The 9,194-nt window shown below is 43.3% G+C and overlaps 1 long non-coding RNA gene across 1 annotated transcript; it reads right to left on the bottom strand.

Annotated features, from left to right (window-relative positions):
- Positions 1–2,431: 2,431 nt before the first annotated feature.
- On the bottom strand, positions 2,432–7,899 carry LOC147725402 (uncharacterized). The gene is made up of 4 exons (XR_015309823.1): positions 7,450–7,899; positions 5,733–5,834; positions 4,399–4,524; positions 2,432–2,908 (listed from the first exon to the last, which is right to left on the bottom strand). It is a non-coding gene; the product is annotated as an uncharacterized LOC147725402 (long non-coding RNA).
- Between the last annotated feature and the right edge of the window lie 1,295 nt (positions 7,900–9,194).

The following is a 9,194-nucleotide window of genomic DNA, read 5'->3' as shown; positions in this document are numbered from 1 at the left end:
AGTGGTTTGGAGAAAATCGGAGGTGAAAAAGTTTTTCCATTTTCAAGCATTTTGCTCACTTTAGCGTTTTCAGGGGGCTGTTTGGGGGGTTCCTGGTGTTTGTGGGTGGGTTTTGGGGTCTTGGACCAACGCTGGGTATGGATACTTTTGATTGCAAGAGGTTTGAAGGAAATCCATGGTGGCAAAGTGGAGTTAGGACCTAGTAGAAGAAAGCCTTTGACACTATTTTTAACTTAGGGCTCGTTAAGGGTAGCAGTATTGCATGTGTTTGGGGGAGTTCGAGATTTTCGCAACTGGGTTCTGGGGTCTACTCTTTGAGCACTTGTCGAGAAATTTCTAATTTTGGTTGCAAGTGGTTTGAAGAAAATCCATGGTGGGAAAGGGGGGATTTGGGCCTAGTTTACTTTCAAAGTACGTTTTGTCACCATTTTCCAGTAGGCCTCAGACAGGTAGCAGTATTGCACGTTTTTTGTGGTCTGATTGGTGGTAATCTACATTTTAGCGTCGGTGTTTAAGGGTCTGGGAGCACTGCTGGCAAGGTCTAATTTTGTTCTAAAATCGTAGTTTACACTACACCTAGCTTGAGGGGAAAGATCCGCAAAATTTGCCCGTACTTATTTATCCTTCAAAAGGAGACTCAGAGTACGCCCCTTCGAAACTATTGTACTGTTGATTCTGAAACTGAAAGTGTGACTTTTTGCACTACACAGCGTACGTACCTTTTATTTTTTTTGTCAGTGGTGTTTTAATATCACTTCCTGTTTTTGCATCAACATTTACAGGGCGGCTTTCACCCTGTGCAATGGAAAAAAGGATGAAGTCAGGCTTCACATTAGCGACACGCAATTCAGCATTCCGCAAGGCAGGCAGTGGAGAGGGTGTGTTCTGGTCACTAACATTGATCGACGGAGTGTCAGATGGAATGGAGGAGTACCGCAAATAAGAGGAATGGCTTGATGCATGCAACTTCCCAAATTCAACAGGACAAGTACAACAACATACAGTAACAGTATCCATTCATTTCTACTTATCTTTTAAGTAATGTTATTGCTGTGAACTTCTATGAGTGCGACTCTGCATTTCTTTGCTCTCTGCTTCTAAATCTATCCCACCAGCCATTGTATAGTTTTACTTTGCTATTTTTCAAACTATTTTATTGAACAAAGTGTTTCTCTGAGTGCTGAGATAGGCAAAAACGCATAATTAGTGCAGGCCTGTACTGTCGCATTCTTTCATTCATTAGAAAGTACTACTTAGTTTAAGTAACCTAACCATCCATTGAGCAATCAACTTCATGCCTGCAGAAGTGCATGCACTTCCTTTATGTCCCTTAAAATGTTTATGGATATTTTCGTATCCAAAGATTTGTTTATCTTCATTTGTTGTTTCTCCATGCTGTGGTTTTTTTTTCTCTCTTAACAAAACTTTCCCAAAAAACCCCATTCCCATCCAATTTCAAAACCCTAACCCTCTTCCCCCGGGCTGTGTGGTTTTCATTGATGTGTGAGTAAATGTCAGCAATAATTCCACACACTTTCTGGGGAGGATAAGGTCATAGCAACTGAAAATGAAATACATTTCAAGGCTGGTGAAGAAATCGAAGGATATATTCTTACTCAGCTTGACACCGACCCATGACTATTGGCAAATCAAAGCAGATTTTCATGGGTACCATCAACTGGATTGATCATGAAGAACATCCTCCTCCTACACGTGGCAAATGATTACGCTGCTGTGTCCTTCACCTTCAGTACTATTTCTTGTAGTAGTAGCCAATGTCAAATTCCACGCAAGTAGTAGTTATACTGTCAATACTTTAGGCTACATTTTGGCACTGTTCTAGTGTACTGTCACGTGCTATAGTATCTATCGTACCGTTCTAATGCTCCGCTCAGGCCAGTCAAGGTTTGAATTTCCTTTTTTTCATATGCTGCAACTGCCACTGTGTACCACTACTAGTACCACCGCAATGATGCTATTTCAACCGCCCAGGATTGCCATCCCTAATGCCATTTGCCATGCAGCCAGCCCTGTGCCTAGCCCAATTTTCAAACACGAATTACAGGTAAGATAAGCGTTTGGGGGGAGGAAGAATAATGGAGTAGTATGAGAGACGAGAGACTGGCGGTAGTACTAGTAAAGTCCTAGGACAATTGAATTCACTGACTCTGTGAGAGGCACTTACTTTAGTAAACATTTGGGCAATTACTTACACAATTTGAATAAAGAAGCCACTTAAGTTTCAGGAAAACAAACTTACAGTTAACCCACCCCCTCCAGCCTCAACTGCAGTAAAAACACGTATGCTATGTTTAAGTTGAAAGTAATAATTATTTATATCCCTAACAAAAATAAACTATCCCGCAAGTCCCAACCCACCCCCCCCACCTAACCCCAACGAATGTCCATGAAATAAATAAAGTCCCCAAAGTCCAAAAAACCCAACTCCCAATTCCCACCCCCCAAAAGTCTTTAAAAAAGGGGCAAGGGACAGTCTCTCCTTCTCTAATGCCGCCGGCGGCGTACTTTTTGGGTCAGGTGGTCATGCTCCTTGCGGAGGTTCTTGAGCAGGATTCTCAGTTTCTTCTGCTCCTTCTCAAGGTAGGACACCCTGAGGGTTAGGCGGTGCATGCGTGCCTTGCACCTGCTGCGGGGGCAGCTGATTTATTTGTTGCTTGGGGGTGGCGGGTGGCTGCGGTACCACGGCTCCGTACCGCTGGAGGCCTGCACTGACTGGCTGACCCAGGGAGCGCGGAGGAGGATGCAGCTGTCCCTGTGGATGTTGTGGTCGACTGTGTGTCCTCCTCCTCCTGGGCCACCAGCTGCCGATATTTGGTGACAGTCGCCTCCGGTTTCCGTTGCTGGGCCGGTCTAGCCATCTCCTTCCTTGACAGTTTGGAAAGAGCATCTATATGAAGAAAGAAAAACATAGGCTGTAACCAATGCTCTTTAAGATTAACACAAAATAATTCAGCAGAAAGTTGTGTCACAGTAGAACTAGCAACTTGCAAGCACAGTACATAACATTTGTGTCCTGTATCTATCTAACCTCCCAATTCTTGCTCTAACATTAGTGGGAGTTTCAGGAATCAATTCTATGAGTACTATGGACTCAGTACATCAGAGTCGACTATGACAGTACACCAGTCTTATTCTTCTTCTTCTCTCTTGCTTAGCGAAATTGGTACGTAAACTTCTGGAAGCCGGCATAATGCCAGCGCAGTCAACCTGCACGCTATGATGACACAGGCTTGCGTTACTGTACCTGTCCAGTACATGCAGGTGGTGAAGCTCTTACTTTTCAATTACGGGTGGCACTGAGAATACTCTGTTACAAGGGCTACTGAATAATTAATTTAACTTTTACCCTACAGTGCCAATGACTACTAGAAAAGGAAAATGAAGAAGATGAATAATATGATTATCTATCCCTTCACAGGCTATGTAGTTGATTACATATGGGATGACTTTAGGTGCTTTGTTTTTTATTGAGTGAACACTGAGAGGCCACACATGAATGACAGAGTTGTACTAAAATTATTAACAGAGGTAGTGAGTGGCCCCCGTAATCGCCGGATATATGCTGTGCTTGCAGTACAAAGTACTGCTACTATTCATGGTAATATTCGGAAAAATTACAACTTCTTTTCCTTGCCTTTCCTACACTGTAACGGACGTGCGGGTGCGGTGTTACATGCTCTTCAAAGTAACACTTAGCTCATCCAGTGACCGTCTACTCTCTCTACATACACATATGCTATCTATGAGTCAGGTAGTACCATGATCCAGGCATCCATCCATTCAAAGTAAATGTCAATCATTCTTCTTAATGTCTCAAGTGGACAAACCTTACTTTTTCTCACGGGAAAACAACATTTTCATTTTATTTTGGAAACCGCAAGCCATGCATCGTGCTTGACTTGCATTTGAATTTCAACCAAAGGATATATTGCGCACACATACAGTTTCTGTTTCACCCACCCAGGCAGTCCTCTTTCCTTTCTCCTTCCACCCATCCTTGCTTCATCCTTCAACCGGACATGCATCATATTCCCAGCCACCTCAGGCAGCATTCAAAAACACGTATCATTCTTTGCCAGTCATCATTACTTTTAACTCGCTCGTTCTTCCACACTTACTTACACCCTTCTTTCCCTTTTCGTTCATACCATCCATTAAGTTCATCTCTGATCTGACTTGGATTCTAAAAAAAACTTTCACAGCTGAGTTGAAGTCAATTTAGAGGAGGCTACTACCTGGTTAATAAAAATTTAGTTCTAAATTTGCAAGTCTTCTTAACAGTATAGTATACTTGTACTGTACAACGCATACTACACCCGTGCAGAGAGCACACTCTGCAGTCTGCTATCTCAATAAGTAAGGAATAGAATAGCTTACCACTGTCCGCCACTACCGTGGCATCCCCCACAGCAGCTTCCGCTGGCTGTTGCACCGCCTCCGCCCCAGGAGTGCCCACCTCCGCGCTGGCCCCGGCACCGGTGGATGGTTGTGCCGATGGTCCGCCTAGAAAATACATTTCAGATTTTTAGATGCCATATACACCACTCCCTAGTATTTTGTCTAGGAATGAAAAAATGTCACTACAACTACACAAACAAATGTAATAATTTGTGACTGTCTAGTCAAAAGTAAAAATTGCACTTTTTTTCAGGGAAGGGAGTTGTATTGCTACACTTTTTGGCACAACTGATGAGTGCTTGCTTTTTAACATGCACTGTTTTTCTCATAACAGACAGAGGCTTCCCTTCTAAGAACAAGAGCAACATCAGATCATCATCAGTAGGACGGAGTCAGCAACGATTCAGCACCACAAAGAAGATTTGAAGTTCCAACCAGGTGAGTGCTCGCCCACAATTAATGTGTGAGATCACTAAGCACTTTTACATTTTCAATCCACCATTTATGTTGTATGGTGAACTTGATTTTAATAAATGTTTTTACTTTTAATAAAGCTTTAAAACTTACATAGACTCTGTGGTTTTTAGTCATGAGTGAGTGAGCGAAAGGGTTTGCAATTTGCAAGCATGAGTCCATGGCTCTGAAAGTTCAGGACTCTGACTTCGTAGTCTTATGTCCTGGGTTGGATAATCATCATTGGGGATCAATCAACGATGAATTAGGGATTTAAAGGACTCTGTCACACTATCTAGTCAGTAAGGAGATTGGGGGTTCAAATTCTGTTATGACTGAGGTATGTGGAAAGTCTAACTGAGCCTATTATAATTGATAAACAATGCACCATTTAGTGTCCTTAGTTCTGTTTGTGCAGAATTGTCCCTGCAACAATAGTAGTATGCCTTGTCCTCCTATCGAATCAAAAAGTAAACTAGTATCTTATTCTTTCTTGGTGGTCATTGACAGTTTATCGTTGGGAATTGTCAAAGCATAAACATTTCGAAGACTTCAAAAGACATAATGGACAACCCAGAGGACTGCACTCAGTGCATAGAGCTATTGCTGAATAGAACGGGAGTTTCGTTTAACACCTTTTGCCAACTGTGCAAGCTTAGTTAGCTACACAGACCGACTAATAATAATAATAATCGAGTAGTACCACAGGGAGTCATAGTAGAGGCAGGATAAGAATTTAGAAACAGTCTACAAAAAAGATCAAAGACGATGTAGGAAAAATCGAATGTGGAACGTTAGTAAAAAATAGGTTCTCTAAAAGAGAGGGAAGTATAATTATTAATATTAACATGAAAACTTACTGGGGCCAGCAGAGGAGCTCTTGCCTCACCGATCCTGGCCTTCCTGGTCCTCGTCCGCCGGCGCCGCTACCTCCTCCACTGTCCTCTTGCCCCTGGAGGGAGCTGATGTACAACATGAAAGAAAGAACCAAACATGGATAATTGTTGTTAACCAAATCGACCATTTCACAAGAACAATAAGAAATTATTTCGGGGAAATAGCAAATAGACAACAATTGCACTACATTTATTGACCTATCTGATGTGGTCTACTAGGATATTAGTATTGCTGGATTCGCGGACCGTCGACTTGGAAAGTTATGTAACTCACTAAACAAACTACAAAAAGGTTCGACTAGGACTGGCAGGCAGCACTACGCAGCACGTTAAGTGACAGACAAAGTCCATCATGATTACAGACCAGCTAGAACACTAAAAAGTAAGTTTCCTACTATATAACCAGTCATTAAGTGGAGAAGTGTGGCTCAATGGTTAGAGCGGCAGACCCTAATGCAGAGGTCTGGCCTGGGACCAGGGTTCAATTCCCTGCCTCGGCGGGTCTTGGGCTCAAAATTCCACGGACCTGATAATTCTCGCCTCGTGCCTATTCCAATCATGGAGTCCCACTCTGCAACTCTGGGCAATAGCTTGCTTAATCTCCACAGCGGCCCCAACAACGCTAAGGATGCCTGGCCTCCACCTTGGGGGTGCCCAGGAGTGGACGCCTCACAGGAAAAGCCTGGATGGGTTCCACAGCGGTATTCGTACAAGCGCCTTGAGACCCTTACGGGTGAGTAGTGCGCTATACAAGTATAAATTTACATTTACATTAAAATACTCAAACTATCAATCCACCACCACTATCTCTTCTTCGTGGCAGATGAACAAAGGAAGGACTGGACTTAAGTCTCTAGTGGCAGATTTACAAGTCCCTTGCGGCTTTTGTGCTCCATCGTTGCGTGACTTTTGTGACGCAGCGCTAAAGAGGCGCCATGTTGCGGGGTATATTAACAACTTGACGCATCTGGGAGATGCATCACGTTGTAAAGCCCTGCACCATCAGGGGGCGTTCAGGCGCAAGGGAGTGCATTCCTGTGCAGGAACACATCCTAAAAGTGGCTGAGTGAAATTTACAAGATTTCACTCAGTCACTTTTAGGCCAGTGCAGCATCACTCAGTGAAAACCCTGCGCCTGCTTGAAGCAGACGTACGGCTTGATGCAGCATTGGGGAGATTGGGCACCCCGGAGCATTGCTGGAGCTGCATTGTGGTTGCGACGCAACTCCAGCAATGCACTGCATTTAGGGCACAGATGTGTGATGCTTCTGTGTAATTTTTGCCCCATGGTGCACCGCATTGTAAATGCGGCGCACCATGGGTGGTGGAGGCGTGGCGCACAAATACTGGTGCATCCCTGCTAATTTGCAGGGATGCACCAGTAATTGTAAATCTGCCCCTTAGTGTCTAGCATTACGCAGTTCTGTAAAGTACACTCATATATAATTACTCAGGCCAAAGAAATGAGCAAGAAAAATCAAAAACAAATAGGCATAGTTGCACCGCCACTGAGCAGGAGAGAAGTGCACCAGAAATACAATCACAGAACATTTTGAAACATAATTTATCTGCAATCTAATAGGCAGCATTATTGCTCTTTGGAAAAAACAAAAATTTGCAATGTGATAACACATAGAGCAGGAGAAAACAGAGTAGTGATTAAATAGCTACTACTATTCACCAAGCCCGGGGATCTCGACGCCTATCAGGTCGAGCAGGTCGCGTTCTCGGTCCAGGAGGTCAGACCACCGGTACATGGCCTGGTTGTAGGTGCGCTGGACCCGAGAGTGTTGATACATGGCCCGGCACACCTTTTCCCACCGCTTCCGACGTTCCCGGAGGCCATATTCGCTCACGATCCTGCCGCCTGCCGCAATGGTCTTGGGGAGGCGGCGCTGCACATAGTAAACCAGTGCGACCGCCTCCTCCGCACTGAAGATCTCCCGGGCTGTGACTAGCTCCCCCCGCAATCGCCCGCATGGGAGCCGGGTACGGGGTGCGGGTCCCTTCCCCTTCTCCTTCCCGGCTCCCTTTGCCATGGTCCTGTACAGCAGAAAGAAAAAAAAGGAAAGAATAGGGAAAAAGTAAAGTAAAAAAAAAAGTTTAAAAAAGTAGCTTTAAAAGTAACGAAAAGTTGAAAAAACACAAAATATAGATCTAGAAAAAAAGGATAGATATAGAGTAGAAAAGATTAAAAAAAAGTCCAAAGAAACAAAGGATTGCACTGTTTTCCCTGTGGTGCGCTTGAGGGCCTCATTTATGAGACCATGCGTCACTTTTACGTCGCCGGTGCGTCACTTTTTGTGACACAGTAGTGGTGTATATTACAACTCCAATGAAACCATTACACAATTTCTAAACCAGCATTGAATCCAATTTTAGTAAAAAAATTATTTCCAGCAATGCATCCTTTCACATGGGGCAAGCTCATGACCTTACCTTATATAATGTGAGAGATATTAACATTGTGAGAGTCTACCTTATAAAAACACAGCTGTGTCAAAGATTGTGCACACAGCTTGTAAATATGCACTCAGACAAGAATATGAAATGCTGTGAGAGATCTTATCACTGTGAGAGTCCACCTTATAAACACACAGCTATGTCAAAGATTGCTTTGTCTGCCTGCATATTTACAAGCTGCGTGCACAATCTTTGACATAGCTGTGTGTCTATGCATCTCCCCACCTTTTCATATGGTTTTCTATCTGCTATTCCTATCCCTCTCCAGACATTCACTCCTTCTACCCATACTACAGGTTGCACAATGTGCTTCAAAAATGAGCATATTTACAACTCCAATGAAACCATTACACAATTTCTAAACCAGCATTGAATCCAAGCATAAAAAACAATTTATAAAGAAGTCTACCTTATAAACACACAACTATATCAAAGATTGAGCACGCAGCTTGTAAATATGTCTCTCTTTTTTTGTATATTCTATCTCAATTTATGCCATTTAAAAAAATTATTTCCAGCAATGCATCCTTTCACATGGGGCAAGCCCTAAGTGAAAGGGCCTGCGTCAGTCTTACACCTGCTGTGAGGCAGGTGTAAAATTTTAACACAACAGCGTCCTAAAAGTGACGCAGTGAAATCTCATAGATTTCACTGCGTCATTTGTACAACCCGTCTTTGCGTCAATACGCCTCCTTTGCATACATTACACCTGACGCACATATAATGTGGCACAGGGCTTTACAAAGTGACGCATCTACCTAGATGCATCACTTTGTAAATATAACTCAACAAGGTGTAATTTTTACACCACTGCTGTGTCACAAAAAGTGACGCACCGGCGGCGTAAAAGTGACGCATGGCCTCATAAATGAGGCCCTCAAGCGCACCACAGGGAAAAACAGTGTAAAAAATTGTAGTAAACAAATAATTTCCACAAATGCATCCTTTCACATGGGGAAAGCT

Source organism: Lissotriton vulgaris, chromosome 3_2 (assembly GCF_964263255.1).
Source record: "Lissotriton vulgaris chromosome 3_2, aLisVul1.2, whole genome shotgun sequence".
NCBI lineage: Eukaryota > Metazoa > Chordata > Amphibia > Caudata > Salamandridae > Lissotriton > Lissotriton vulgaris.
Note: the sequence above shows the minus strand (reverse complement) of the source record. Positions and strands in the feature narration are given on the sequence as shown.